We start from the raw sequence: 15976 nt of genomic DNA on the forward strand, positions 1-15976 counted from the left end.
TAATAGGGAGTGTCTTTGAGTTTGAACCTTCTTGTTGGCTTTTGCTGGTGACAGGCAGAGTGTGCAGGCAGGCTAACCCAGATTGTGTTTAGTGGCAGTTTTGATAAGCACACACAAAGATACAGAGAGGATAATCTTACAATCTTTTTTTTTTTTTTTTTTCCATTATAGCTAGACCCATACTTTGATTTCATCTCCTACACTGCTGAATTTGTCCTGGAATTATTCCATTTTACACCTGTCATTTTTGGAAGAGCTTTTGTTTCTGCTGCCTCCAGCAGGCTGGAAATGCATTAATGCCCATCAGATAATTCACTTTTGGAGGTTCATTTCAGGGTTATTTTAACAGTTCTGCTTGCCCTTTCCCTGCCTTGACAACATGTAATAGATAGAATAGAGAGCAACCAGCCTCTGGTTTATCTCAGTGGAGTATTAGTTCTCTCACTATTTTGCACAATCACTCCTTGAGCCATTTTGAGCTTAATGACATTTTGTGTTGGAATAGACAAGTATTTCTCAAGAGCTCCATAAAAGAATGTCTTTTAACATGTATCACTTCTCCAATCTCCTCATCCTTCCTTCTGCTTCTCTATTCCTCAGTGAAAGTACTATTTTCTGTAAAACATTTCTTTTCACTAGCTACAGACATGTAGAAATTCAGATAATATGTCTTTTAAAGTAGGGTTTTTTAATATGTGAATACACATAAAGGAGTTCTTTGAAGATAATTTTTGGTCTGCTGATGCTCATAAAAACCACTGAATATTTATAACAACCTCCACAACAAACGGAAAGAAAGATATCATGTGTAGACTAGAGAAACTGCTTTAAAAAGATTTTCATCTCTTTGGGAAATGACTTCGAATGCAATTGTCAAAGAAGCCCCTGGGGAATCAGGTGCTCAAATTCCATTAAACTTTGTAAGAATGTAATCATCTCATGACCTTAGTCTGCTAAGTAGATCCAAGCTGTGTTCTGAACATTGTTACAGAAGGAAGTGTTTGGAAATGAATGATTTACATCTCTTTTAAAAATACAGGATCTTTGGATTTCCTCCTCATTGGGAAGACTAATTGTAGTTTTGGCTTACAATTAATTGCTTCATGAAACATGGCAGGGCAACACTGCCTCTGTTCCTGCCTACAAATTCTGTTTGGGAAGAATTTAAGGATTTTTACATTTGCCCAGGATTTCTCAATGGACCTGAAGCTCAGCTGAAGTGCTGAGGAGTGCAGAGGGGCTGCAGTGTGTCCAGGGTCCAGCACAGATCTAAGCTGCTTGGCTCGTGAAATAAGTGAGGGAATGATCTGTGGGCGACAGGCTGGTAAAAAAGGGAGTTCTGCACGAAGGGTGATAACAAGCACTGGATCTGGTGACAGCCAACCAGGGATGTCACTGCTATAATCATTTTGGGATAAATTACAGCCTGAAAAGACCAAGTCATCACTCCAATACAAAAATATGTTCTTCTATAGGCATAAAATTGGCTGGATCCGGCCTACAGTTTGCTCTTGATCCTGAACTCACTAAAAGAAATGAACTGGCTTTCTGAATGGAGCTTGTCACTCCACCAGCTCATCAGTGTGGCTAAGTTAATTCATTAATTACATTACAAATATTATTTGGATGGAAGAAAAAACACAAAAAAAATCAGATTTAGATTAAAAAAATCACATCCCGTTTGACCCATTAATAATGCATTCACCAGTTTGTTTCATTTAGGGATGATTGCTTCCTATAAAAGCATATTTAAGTTTATATCTAAGTGCAATGTTTTTCACAAAAAAAGCACCCTCGGGCTTTTCAATAGAAAAATGTCAGAACCTTTTTTTTTTTCCAGTTTTGAAACATCTGTCTCTGGCTTTCTTAGCCAATCTAAGACAATGAAGACAGTGAATTTGCCTCTCATACTTGCGAATGGTTTCAGTTGATCTAAATGGTGGGGTTTTTCTTTGACTTGCTGTAAAGCCAAGTGGCAAATATTGCACAACATGGTCTTCATCCGATGGGTCAGACAATTAATCATTAGTTCATTAGTTTCACCTTCCAACATGTAATTTCCTCTAAAGAACATTGATAAGTTTTGTGGTAATTTGGAAAGTCTTTGCAAGTCAAGTTTGATTGTAACCCCATCTAAGCAGCACAAAGGACTTCAGATTTGTGCTAGCAGAATTTCAAACTTCATTTGGACAGCAAATAAGTGAAGGAATAAGCGAAGGAAAAATGAGAGGAAAACCAAAAACTACTTCAATATTTTTGATGGAAAAGAGACTTCACTGAGAAGCCAAACACTGAAGGTTTATTTGTCTGTGCCAGAATTACTTGACAGAAGCCATCTACTAAATGTTGCCGAAGTGGAAAACCAAGGATCTTATACAGCAGTGAAACATGTACACAGAATCCCAGAACTTGGCTGTTTTCTGTTAACTGTTGATATATGACCTATATTCCTCATGGCCTTGGCTTTTCTTGGTACCTGCAAAGGGCTAAGTTCAAGCAGACTGTTGTGAATGTCAGTCATGTCACAGAATGTGCCTGAAACTCGTTACTCCGTGATGTAGCAAGCTCAGGGTCCAATATCATCACACTACCTCCAAAATGAAACTAAGGTCCACAAAACCTACTGACTTTCCTGAATATTATTACCTTTTTCTAAAACACAGTAGCGAAAGCTCTGCATGATTTTAGATTCTGGTTTTCAATTTTTTTCCCAAGACACAAATGTACAATTTGTTGCTTTGAAGAATATCTAAATGAAGACATTCTTATGAATCTGCATTTATGGTTGAGGCAATGCTGCTTGCAGGGATTTATAGCACTGAGACGTGCAACACCTGGACCCCTGTGCTTTGAAAGGACAGTCTCCTCTGAGGACAGGCGTGTTCCAGACTTCTCCTGGCACACAGCACTGAGGGAGAGGAAGAGCAGAACTCATTCGTTATCATAGTGTCCTAGGTCACAGCTGCTGTGTAACACAATGATTTGATCATTTGAACTGCCTCTGGGTGGCAGGGCTAGGGAAAAAAAATCAAGGAAATGGTTCATGGCAAACGAGATGCAATACCGAGCCCTAGTGCCCCCGTCGAAAGGTGACCTCTCCAGGAGACTGGGTAGACAGTGCTCTAGAGATGTTCTTTGTCTAGGCTGACAAGCTGAGATAGACTAGTATATGTCATAGTTGTCTAAGATGAGACAAAATAAATCCCTCTCTGCTGTTTAGTTGACTTCTGTTTTGCTTGTTCTCATCATTTTGTGACAAATTACATGATGCCAGGCATTTCTTTCAAAGCTCAGTGCTTTCAGTCATGCAAATATATCGGTTTTGGCTTTCTAATAATCCTCTGACCTTTGTGGCTGCAAAGAATAAACAAAGGAGATCTCCAGAAGATCAGGATCATATATATAGAAATATATATATATGATAACAGAAAAATTCTATTAATCTTCTATTTTAGACTTGTGGAAGGCTAGTATTTGAAACTCTAACAACTGTGTCTATTTGTAAACTTTCAAAGAAGGATTTAAATGCTTTCAGTGATCAGCTCTGTGCTATATATTCAAAGAGTCTAAATCCTTTCCTATTAAAGTTGAGGGAAGTTTTGAAAACTAATTTAGTGGAAGTTTTTAACTTTAGATTAAGACATTTAATATTCACAAAGTGCGTTGTCTAAAAAATTGCTCCTTGAATTAGAAAGGAGCAGGAGCAGTTTCCCTTTTACCCTTCTGTAGATCTGTCTCCATGTAACAGGCATTATCCTTTTCACAATTTCAAATGAATTCTTTTTCATCCTTTCCTCTTCATCCCTGTCACTGAATTCATTATTCATTTTACTGACACATCTACTAAGTGAGCTAAGCCCTATTATGATTAGCTTCAAAATGTGCTAATCAAAAAGCCTACAGTATAAATATTTAAATTTCAGATTTTAGTAAATCTACCTTATCAGAAGTAAAAGGAAAGAAAATGAAGCAACAGAACACATGTATTATATACACTGTTATTATAGGAATGTATGAGAAAGCCTCCACAGAAAAGCCTCAATTTTTAAATATTTTTTTTTTAAATAAGAGTCCTGTTGAGAAACGTTATTGCAGTGAGTAGGTAGGCAGCCTGTACCCACGCACTGATGGTAATTAGAGCGGTGCCTCGTCATTCTGACAGGCAGCATCGCTATCAATCGATTGATCTGATCAGCTGGATTCAGCCCAGCAACACTTTCATACTGAACAGCCTATTTCTTTAAAAATATTTAATTGTATCTGCATTTGGGTGACTCTCATCATACTTTGCCAATTCAATAAGCACCAGAGCCAGTTCTAATACCCACAAGCCACATCAAAGTGCATTTCCCTTTCCCAAGGGGTGGTTATGAACAGGGGGAGGAAGTGCCAGTAGCATACATAGTCCCATGCGGTACCACTGTGTGGGATGCGGGTCAGGAGCTGGAAGCGAAGGGCTAAAACCTGGCATGGAGCTGGAGACAGCCTTGTCAGAAGGGGAAGAGAAACAATAGCTTCCTGAAACTCCTCCTGAAGACACTTATCTTGGCCTTCATACGTTGATGTGCCCAGCGTTGTGCTGGAAGGAAACACTGCTTGCCCAGCCACGTGTGCAAACTTTAAGAAGTACTGGATAGGGGAGAAAAATCTGTTGAAAAGATGCAGTCTTTGGTGCATTTTCATGTTTGTTTTGGCTCCACAGCTTCCCATAGTTCAATATTCAAATGTCAATTGATTTAACAGTCCATGACCTACAGCTTTTGTTTATAGAGTATTTCACGAGTTGCTCAATTCTTCATGTTTTGCCCATCAGCAATGAACATAAATTCCCTTGATCTATAGATGAGAAGATACTAACTTCTGAACCTGTGTTTAATCTCATCTTTTGCTGTTGCAAAGGGTTTGGGGCCCTCAAGCATCACCAGTGAACAGACAGAAAGGAGGAAGAAGAGGCTGTCACATTGCTTGTTTGTACCGAGTCTAAAAGAGAAAATTTCTATAGGAAAAGGAGTTCTGTGTCCTTTCCTGCTGACAAACAGATGGAAAAGTAGCTAGTAGAGAAGTTTCATTTGCATCACACTACTTCCTTGAAAGCCCTTAGGAACTACCATTACCATATACGCATTCATAATTGATTAATTGGACAGTTTTTAATGTTCCTCTAGTCCGAGGAAGCCTGAGATATATGAATTCATGCAAGGCCAAATTCTCAGCCTTTTCCAGGATGGTTTCACTTGAAAAGTAGAAACATGAGCTTCCTGCAGCTGTCCCAAGGTTTCCATACATAGAGGCTTACCCTGTTGAAAAAGCCCAAAGGTTGCCATGAGTCTTTTCCAGGATATATTCTATACCTTATACTATACCTTTATCTTCCACTGAACGATTATTCTATAACATTACAAGATTGTGCAAGAATAAAGAATTGTGTATCGCATACCGTGAATTTTTCATGTGACATTATTCTTACATATCTATCTGAAATCGCAGAAATATTAAAAGCAAACCAAAATCCACTGATTTGATTTTCCAGAAGTATTTCTACAATCTAGAGCTACATTTTAAAAGCCAGTAAGTAGCTAGATCAAAGCAGAAACATGATACAGAGTGCTCTTAATGTTACCTTGCTTTTTCAAATCATATTCAGTCTTATTGGTATAAATCTTTTCAGACCACATGAGAGATCACAGAATCCCACATCCCTACCAATCTGAAATAAAAATATGCACCATATGAAAATATCAGCAACCAATAATTCCCAAACCGGCTTCCATCAGCAGCTATCCAAACTTATCATACTGCTTGAGGACAATTTCCTGCTGAAAACCCAGTCTGAAACAAGCGATTAAGTAAACGAGTGATGATAATGTTCTTTGAAAGTTAAGCCAGGGGTGATTAAATGTCTGTGAGTAATAAACAGAATTATAAGTATTTAGGAAAAAAAGCACAACTCCGAACACAACCAGAGCATAGTATATCATTAACTGTTGTAAGCAAAAGACATTCATTTGTAGGACAAGATGATGGTTGGATGTGAGAAACTGTTTGTTCCATTAAGTGCTGTTTTCTCCACTCTTTAAAATGCCTCCCTGTAAGCTAAGTGCTGTGTTATAAGCGTTTAACATGCTCAATAATACATTTACACATTTCATAATTCAAAGCTGCTTCCATGCCCTCAAAAGTCTCTTTGGCAAATGCTATTTTGAAAGGGATAGCTTAACAAGAAGAGAATTTGGCTCTTTTAAAAATAAACTTACTCCTATGTGACATGGATCGTGGTGAAATTTGACTGGGAGAGGCTCTTGGGAGTTTTGAGCCATTCACTTGCATCATATTTTCAGACAATAAAGGATAATAACTCAAGATTTAAACTTTGATGGCTTCAATTGCTTAGCAACAGATTCAGTAAACTTAGGTCGTTTCAACTACAAAATTGAAAGAACTTTTGGGATCTGGGAAACAAATGAAAGATTAATCTAGCTAATTTCATGCTTCATTTTTTTTACCTTAATTGCAGGAGAGCAGATTAGGTAAAATCCAGTACAAGCGCTCATTGTAGGCTGAAAAAGCCAAGTAATTTGTCCTTTCAGGAAACTGTTAGCAAACATTTCTATTTTGGAATATACAGGCAGTAGCACAGAGTTCTCAAGAAATAATCTTCAGAGCTTGGTGTAGCTCTGCAGAGCACGAGGTTTGAATCAACAGGTCCTCATTGTTGTCAAACAGATTTCCTGATTAGTGTTAAAAAAAAAAAATCTATTACGTGCCACTAGATAGAGTCAGTTGAAGCCTGGGGATTTTTGCTATAAATATTGGTACACCCCCGCAATCACTCTTCTGACTCATTTGCTTTCTCTTTCCTATTCCCTTCTTTGGCTTCAGTTTCACGCTGACGTTACACGTCTTACTCACCAAGCGGTAGAGTCGCTGCTGCCTTCAGCACTTTAAAAGCCTTCCTTTCAAGTCTTTGGAGAGAAAGCACAGTCTGACAGGTCACCTTCTATTTATCCTGCCTGCTTAGGAAGCCATCTGCCTTGTCTTGAGGCAGCACCTGTGCCACATGCCTGGGGAGGAGCTCCTCCCATCCTAATGGGGAGTCTGGTTGCCACCAGGCTTGTTGAAAGTGTTCCCCTTCCCTCTGCTCTTCCTGTCCCCCACACAAGCGCTGCTGGAATAGCTGAATGGAAGGGTTTCCACGTGGCACAGTTTGTCTTTTTTTTATCTGTTAAATAAACAGGTTGTTCCAAAAAGAGTCAAAAGCAAATCCCAAAGAAGCCACAAGAACTTTCTCACCCATGTTGGATCAGGATGAAGCACTGTGAAAGGCAAGTTTTTAAAGGCAGGGGCAGTGACTATGCTTGTGACTAGGGGATGAGCTGGTTGAAGCATGGAAATCATGGGAGAGTACGACCAGCTCTTTGAGTAAAGGGATGTGTAGATTTAACAGGATTTCATGGCTGATCTCTAGCTACATTTGGAGGTTTGCAAAACCAATGTGTCTTCACTTCTCTTTCTCAACTTTAAATTTAAGCCTGTAGGTTTCCAAGGTGCTTCAGCTAAAATCATGGTTACGCAGGAGATGAATTGCTGATCTTGGTTTTCTGCCTTCCTTTGAATCTGATTCCAGGTTTTCTGAGATGATTTCTTTTCTCTACAGTGGTTTTTGAACTGAGTTCTTCAACAGTTTTCAACCATGACAATACTAACATCTTGCATCTAGAAATACTTCATTTTGTGAATAGTGTTTTTTGACGGACCTTCTTCAAGGAAGCTGTAGAAGGACTGTATCACCTATTTTTTCCTTTTCTTCCTTAAGCAGGTAAAGATTGGGCAAGCAGCACTCTCCTGTAAACAGCTATTCTGTTTCATTCATAACTCATTGTAAAGGAGGCCTACAGGAAAGCTGGAGAGGGACTTTTTACAAGGGCATGTAGTGATAGGACAAGGGGCAATGGCTTTAAACTGAAAGAGGGGAGATTTAGATTAGATATAAGGAAGAAATTCTTCACTTTGAGAGTGGTGAGGCATTGGAACAGGTTGCCTAGAGAAGTTGTGGCTGCCCCATCCCTTGAAGTGTTCAAGGCCAGGTTGGATGAGGCTTTGAGCAACCTGGCATGGTAGAGGGTTTCCCTGACCATGGCAGGGGTGGTTGGAACTAAATGATCTTTGAGGTCCCTTCCAACCCTAACCATTCTATGATTCTGTGATTCTATCATTCTATCATTCTATCTTCTAGTAGATGTATTATTTTATCTCTGTGCTAGTTTGGCTGGGATAGAGTTAATTTTTTCTGTAGTAGCTACTATAAGGCGATGTTTTGGATTTGTGCTGGGAACAGCATTGATAATTCAGAGAAGTTTTCGTTACTGCTGAGCAGCATTTACACAGCGTCAAGGTCTTTTCTGCTTCTCACCCCATCCCACCAGCAAGTTGGCTGGGGGTGCACAAGGAACTGGGAGGGGACACAGCTGGGACAGCTGACCCCAACTGATCACACCATATGACATCATACTCAGCATATAAGCTGTGGGAAGAAGAAGGAAGAGGGGAATGTTTGGAGTGATGGCATTTGTCTTCCTAAGTAATTGCAGTGTGATAGAGCCTGATTTCTTGGAGATGGCTGAACATGTCCCATTGTCTGAGAGAGGCTTTAACCACTGGACTTGACCACGGACACTACTGCACAGGTTATCCATGAATGTGAAATGTGCTGCAAGCCAAGTGCAAGAGCCTCTCCAAAATGAGACGTTAAGATACTCAAACAGAGCTGACAATTGAATCAACTGTTCACAGTCTTGCAAGCACGCAAGTTTTCCTCCCCAAAATGTCACTGTAGAAATGCAATCACTGGTCTGTGTAGACTGTGCTGGTTCAGGCTTGAGAAACTTTTGTAATCTTACCTAAATATTTCCCTTTGATCCCTGGCTTCGGATGAATTTACAATAAACTTGTTTGTCTGTGCTAGATACCACTCCAGTCACATGTTAATTGCTTTAGCATTAATTGTCCTGCTGTTGCATCCTCACTCTCCAGTTCTGTGCATTAGATTCCAGTAATCTCATTTCTACACTTCTTTGCCTCTATCCTGGAAACAGCCCACCCCAGACTGTTTTGATGGGCATTATCCTGGAAGAATAATCCTGAGCTTCTCTGTTACATTTCTCGGTCTCCTCATATTGTTGGCCACCTGTTGGTTGATTGTCCTTGGGCTGTGAGCCCCCAAACACGTAGGGTGATGGCATCTGCCCCAGCTTGGCTGGTGGCTGGCAGCGGTCATCACCTCTTCTGTGGGCATCTCTGCAGGGAGAACAGGAGAGCCGATGTCTGTTGTTCCCTGAGGGACTCTGGACAAGACAGAGAGCAGGCAGCAAAAGGAGGAAACAAGAGGGCATCTGGGCAGGCATCTGCCCTGCTTCTGCCCTTGTTTTCCCTGCTCCTTGGCTATAAATAGAGATGCCAGTCTCCAGAGCTGTCAGTCTAACAACCTCCACCCTCATGAAAGTAACTTTTAAAAACTGGCATGGATTGAACATTTAAAATGCTTTCTAATTTTCATGTAAATTCCATCTTTTCAATCCATTCCTGAGTCTGGAGGTGTTCAAAATTTGAGAAGCAGAAAATAGAAGATTTTAGAAGAAACATTAAGCTATTTGCTAGCTTCTCCGTATAAAAAGTATTTAAATGTGCAGCACATAGTCTTTAAATACCATGAATTGGTGCTTATATTCTTATTTTCTCAAGCTCTGCCCATGAGTCAAATGTAAAAACGTTAAGCTGTGTTTGTTGTCTAAGCACTTTTACTTTCTGTTCCCCAGAGGGAGTGTCCTCGTTGTAACAGGCAGCTCTGTCCTTTCCCTGTTCGCCGGCTGATCAGTTAATTACTGAGCCTGGCCCTCCGCACAGCGGGTCATGCCGCCCAGCTGAGGTTTGAGCTGGAAGATCATTGTTTTAAAGTGTTTACTTCACTGTATTTTAAGAGAACAGAAACTGAGCACTGTAGGACATGAAGATGAAAGATAATTGATGTCCCTTTTTCATCTCTCCACATAGCAGTTCGGACCCTGTAACGTTCTCTCCCTGCCTGCCCCGCAGCTGCCAGTGCGCTCCTGCAGGGATGCCTTGGGGGAGATGCAAGAGACCTCAGCAATGCTTAGCACTTGAGTCACGTATTTCTGGTTAAAAAAAATTAATTGCATCAGAGAGCTAAGAGCCTCTGTAGAGCAAGGCGGAGCTGGGCAGTAGTACTGTGTGTGCCTGCAGGCAGAGCAGCAAAGACTTGCCAGACTTATTAGAGGTCTCTTTCAGAAGCCTATTTTCCAAAAACAGAGATGAAAATTCATCCTTTTATCATCTCTGAAAGATTTTCTTTCATCCTTAGAGATACCCTGCTGTGCATACACACACTTTGCACAAGTCCACTGGGAAACTGAGTTATGAATACAATGCCCCCAGTCATACTTAATTTTTGGTCCTGGCTTAGAGAAATATTGAAACAGGATTAATGTCACTTCCAGTCAACTGAGGGTCTGGTTCATACAAAGCAATTGTTGAATAAGGCTGAGGAGGTGAAACACGTGTTCAGAAGACTGAAACACAGAGGTGGAGTAGACCAGCCCTTGTCTTTTATTATGGGATAAACTAGGGAACAGTGAACTAAGCAAGAGGAGTGTGCAGGCTGACATGTGAATTGCTTTGTCACAGGGAAAGTCCCACGGATGTTTCAGTTGACAGATGTCAACTGATAGGTCATGGTGTTTTGGAATTTTTCCTCCTGCTCTTCGACCACTGATTACCAAAGGAATTTCTTTTAGAAATTTATTCCTGTTTTTTCAGTGACCCTGGGTTCACAGAGACCATATGGGAATTTTAACGTCATAGATCAGCTTTGGGGCTATTACAGTGTGAAAATGAGGCTGGTGAATTGATTCAGAGAGATTGCTCCACCTTTCTCCAACACGACAGCTGATGTGCAGCTTGTTTTCTAACTCATACTCAATACCTCGGGGGGTGGGGTGGGGGAGTGGAGGGGTGTCTCCTCTGGGGCTTTCAAGTCATCTAAGGAGGCTTTGAAATGACAAGGTGGTTCAGTGAATTTTGTCTTTTTCTGCTGCAAACTACCAGCCAGAAGATCACCTCAGATCTGTAGGTTTTTGCTCTTTAACTCTATTAATCAAATGCTTTCTGCGAATAGTGCTTGGTTTGTGACGTGCTATAAGTAGTTCATAATCCTTAACTGATGTATGACGTGAGATGGCAAAACACTACTCCTTTTATTGCACATTATAGTCATATAGTATATTTTTCTTACTTGAATGGATTTATAAATATGCAGAAAAGCTTTCCTGGGGAATATCATACCATCCTAATTTTGCTTTTGTTGAATGATGTCCAATCTCTGCTTAAATTCCCTGCTCTGATGGGTATTCCAGCTGGCAAACTAGAACAGTCACAGTAAATTCATTTCAAAGTGCAAATTAATATTTGCCAAGATGCACTCACTCTCTTTGCAGCATTCAATCAGCTCTCCCTAAAGCATAATGGGTGGAGAGATTGAAATGGATGAGATACCTATTGCAATTCACATTAATGTTACTAATGGGACTTCTAAATGAGAATTGGATCAGGCACTAGATGAATTAACATCTCTCTCTAGTACTTAATTAATCAGTCAGTTTATCAGTAATTATGAATACAACACTTCTGATCTTCAGGAAAAGCTCATCCCCCTCCTAGAAACCATGCACGTATCTGATTTTCATGACTGAGAAGTGTGCATTTATGAGTTGCTCACTTAAATTATTGTGGGTTTTTTTTTGTTTGTTTCCTGCTTTTTTCTGTTTCTATTAAATGGGCATTTTCATGGAAAGCACATGTTCCCACTTTGTGAAGAATTTATGTGAAACCAGCCTTTTAATTTTCTTTTATCAGAACTATTTACAAAATTCTCCAACTAGTTGCAGACTTTACACGTTGAGTGTCCTCAGAAACCTGGGTTGTTTTAACAGAGTGGGTAGAATCTTTTTTATGTAATATAGATGTTTTTATTGTTTCTTAGAGAAGCACTAGAAGAAGTGTTTGTGCCCAGATGTTTTGAGATTCTATTCATTTATGATATTTATGACTGATTTTATAATTGTATTTTATCAGACAGGTATAGCTTTAGTGAGAGATTTCAAAATTAGTGAAAGATTCACTACAAAGAAATCAGAAATTATTTGTTTTGTGGTTTGAAGGGAACAACCATAAGGGCTGAACAAACTTCAGCTGATTTGCCGGACAAAGAAGAGAAAGAATTTCACAGTACAATGTGTTACAGCTCTTCTGTTTTAGATGCTTTGTTGAGGTGGGGCTCATCTGGAGAATGAATGGTCCAAAATACTGATGTTCTGTATTAGCCTTGAAGTTAAGAGGCAAAGGCACTGCAGGAAGTCATTAGATGTCAGTACTGTGGGAGCAGGACCTGTGAAAAAGTAGTGTTGGCAACAAGGACACGAGACAAGCATTTGGGTTTGAGCCCAGTGGTAGCTGCTGGCATACTTCAGTCCCTCTGATGGGTGATTTAAGTGAGTGGCTAAACTTAGGTCTGGAGGACTTGTAATGAGGTTAGCCATGAGGGATCTTGGACTTGAAGCATTGGCAGCAAAGTTGGTACCCCAGTGCTCTGGCTTTCTAGACTATGGTAATTGTACTGAGATTCCTGAAGGGAGTGGGAATGAAGAAGGTGAGCAGCTCGGAATTCTTTTTGTTGGGCAGAGATTAGCAGTGGAGCAAATGAATTTGAGTATGAGACTGAAAAAAAATCTGTGGAGCTGATGGTCTTCTCTACTAGTGGCTTCTCTGTCTGTGTCTTCTCATGTGTGCCTTCACCAAGACTTTAAATGAAGCATAGCAGTTATAAAGCCAGGATAATTCATTTTAAGGTTTCTGTTTCTTCTGTGGCTCGACGTTAATGGGATATTTTTAAACCACTGCTTGATCTTAGCTGATTTGTTCTGCGGCTCTTCTGTGCTGCTCTTTGTTATGGTAGGGTATAAATCAGGATTAAGACATCTAGGAAGGAGTAGATTACAGTGTACTAGATTAAACTCAGGGATTGTAATCAGTAAATCTTTCTTTCGTGGACGATTAGCGGAAAAAAACCAAATATTTTGGACTCTCCGTGTGGATAATTTGAATAACCATACTAGGAGCTGGCAAACTGACTTTTTTGGTTTGGCATTATTTTTACCTTTTATTTTACTCTCTCTTTTCTAACTTTAGTACGTATTTTTCACTTAAAAAGCTGACCATATTTTCGATACAGAAGATGTATTTTCTAAAAAGAGGAATTCAATTATTATTTGTTCCATTTGAGAACTAGCATGTAAGTTGTTTTTTTCTATACGTTCTGTAAAGTCAGTTCAGTTTCAAACTTCTTTGTTTGGGTAGTTGTAGAACATATTAAAAAGTTTGAATTGAAGGAAGCTAGTGGGATTTTTGTTTTAAGTCAATCCCTCCCTCACCCTCCATCGATATTGTATTTAAAGCAGACTTGCATTAGGTAGCAAATTTTCACACACCAGCAACCTGCCTTACAGGCCATTCTCTTTCTATAAATATTGAAGTTTATATTGAGTTTATATTGGAGAGCACAAAGCTTTCCAAAGGTGATAGCACTGTGCCCTTGAATTGCTCTATGCATTGATTGTGTGGAGATGTGAGGGTACTGAAGTATTCTGCTAAAGCAATCTTATTCAAGCTGAAAACATGTCGGTCATAGTTTTCTTTCCTTTTTCTCCTCTTTCTTCACAGCCTTGGTGGCCTTTTGTGGTTGTAGTGACATGAATCAAATCAGCCCTCTGTCTGATGAGTAGCAATTAATTCCTATGATCAATACACCCCTGACCAGGGCTGTCAGTGAGTGCTGGATTTCAGAATATTAATCATCTTCCTGAATATTTCTGTTCTTCATGTTGTTGTGACAGAGAACGTGCATCACTGAAAGTGAGATCTCAAGTGGCTGAGACCAAGGGCAAAGTCACAGCCATATCAGAGGTGCAAACATCGCTGCCTTGCTGCCCGCTGACTCTGAACTGGACTGAAGGTTCAACATGGCTCCCAGGGAGTACCCAGCACCCTGATGGGGGGGGGGCTGCTTCACCAGGTGGTACCTGGCACGGAGAAGAGATGCTCATGCTCATGCTAGTCAGTCCGGGGAGCTCAAGCACTGGCTGGTGTGGAACAGTCCCACACTGGATGTGCATGAACCCTCTCTGTGTTCAGCTAACATTGTAAAGGTTTAATCGATATTTTTCCAATGACAATTTGAATTTCAGTGGGTTGGTGAGCCAAACTGTGAGAGATGTAGCACCGCTCCTGACCTCGGTGGACCTTTCGCTTGCAAGCTGCTAACAACAATTTGATGTCTGAGTAGCTCTGATGTTCTGCTAACGTGCCTTCCTCTGCTCCCTCATAGTAGGTCTTTTCCAGTTCCCTAAGCTTGTTCACTGCCTGGTTGAGCCAATAGCTTTGCCATTTTAATGAGAAAGGAATGGCTCTATCGCTAGAGTTGAGCATAAAAATATTTATTTGCATTGTACATGCAGGCTGGAAGGAAATCCTTTAATTAAAGACCCCAGAGGTCAGAGAAGATATATGGGATGAATGAACTCAATTCATTTATCAGTATATGTATGAATATGTTCAGATTCAATGAACTGGTGAAAACACAGTAAGTTTAATTTGTGCAGTGAAAATTTAAATCATGGAAAGGAAAATCCAGGAGGGCTTCTCTGCCTGTATAATCAAAGCAGGATCAGAGCAGAGATCGATGCAAAAAGCACACACATGGCCAGTTCTCTCTGTGCTAGAAATACCTCCAGAATTACAGTTTACTTGACAAATAGAACTGTGTTCTTTGTTTCTCGTTAAATAAATGTTTAAATACTTTTAGAATATTTTAATATATATATAAAATACAATAAACAAAAGTAAGAGGAGGAAGGTATATAGCTACAGAAATATACGCTGGTTCTGCCTTCTGATGATTCAAGGTCATATTTATAAACTAATTGTTGATCTTGGAAGTGACAAACCTGTACAGCATTTCAGTAGTGAGGAATTCTGCACATCACAGGGTCTGAGGGTCTCTGTGATGGAATGGGACTATGAAGTGAGCAATTTACGGTTGATAAAAGCAATCTAAGATAAGAAAGAATAGGCAATCTTTATGAAGTTAAAAAAAGCGCATCTAATTTATCAGTTAATAAATTTTTAGATTTTTAATACATTTTATTTCTATAATGGAAACATAAGGTTTCTCCAGCTCACCAGTTACAGATCTCTTGATACATCAAGTGCCATGCAGTGCATCAAGGTAATATACATCTGATCCTAATAGAAAAACTGTAATGTGGATGGAGAAACTCCAGTTCAGAATCAGAGGAGCAGAGCTGCCCCGAAACCTCCCTGCAGTGAGGATTTGAGCCTAGGAACAACTGAGCATCTGTTTCCAAATGTCTGTGTGTTTTACTCAGAGATAAAGCAATGGGAAATTCTGGCTTCGGGGAATCAACAGTCTCCCATTGAGCAAATAATATTGTGATGAGCAGCTTTCTGGAGTGTAATCTGGTTATTGTCATCTTTTAAACAGTTTTTCTTTTAGTTATTTCTGCTTAGGGAAGGCTGTGCTTGGCCATGACTTCCAGAATTCCCCGCATTATTCAGATAAACCATGTTATTCCCTTGGTTTGGCCGCTTCTCATTCCCACACATATATTGCCCTGACATTTTTGGCCCAGATCTATTCTTGTGTTGATTATGTTGTTCGATACAATCATCATTGTACTGATTTTTAGATCGACTTCATTTATCACTGCCTATAAACTCTTCAGCTTCTTTATATCCTTTCAGAAATACTGTGTTCTTTGTGTCCAGCCCCATTTCTTGCCTTTGGTGAATACACTCCATTGAGCCAGACAGCCTTTCTCTGGGGCTCTGG

This window comes from Tauraco erythrolophus, chromosome 16 (genome assembly GCF_009769465.1).
Source record: "Tauraco erythrolophus isolate bTauEry1 chromosome 16, bTauEry1.pri, whole genome shotgun sequence".
NCBI classification, from domain to species: Eukaryota; Metazoa; Chordata; class Aves; order Musophagiformes; family Musophagidae; genus Tauraco; species Tauraco erythrolophus.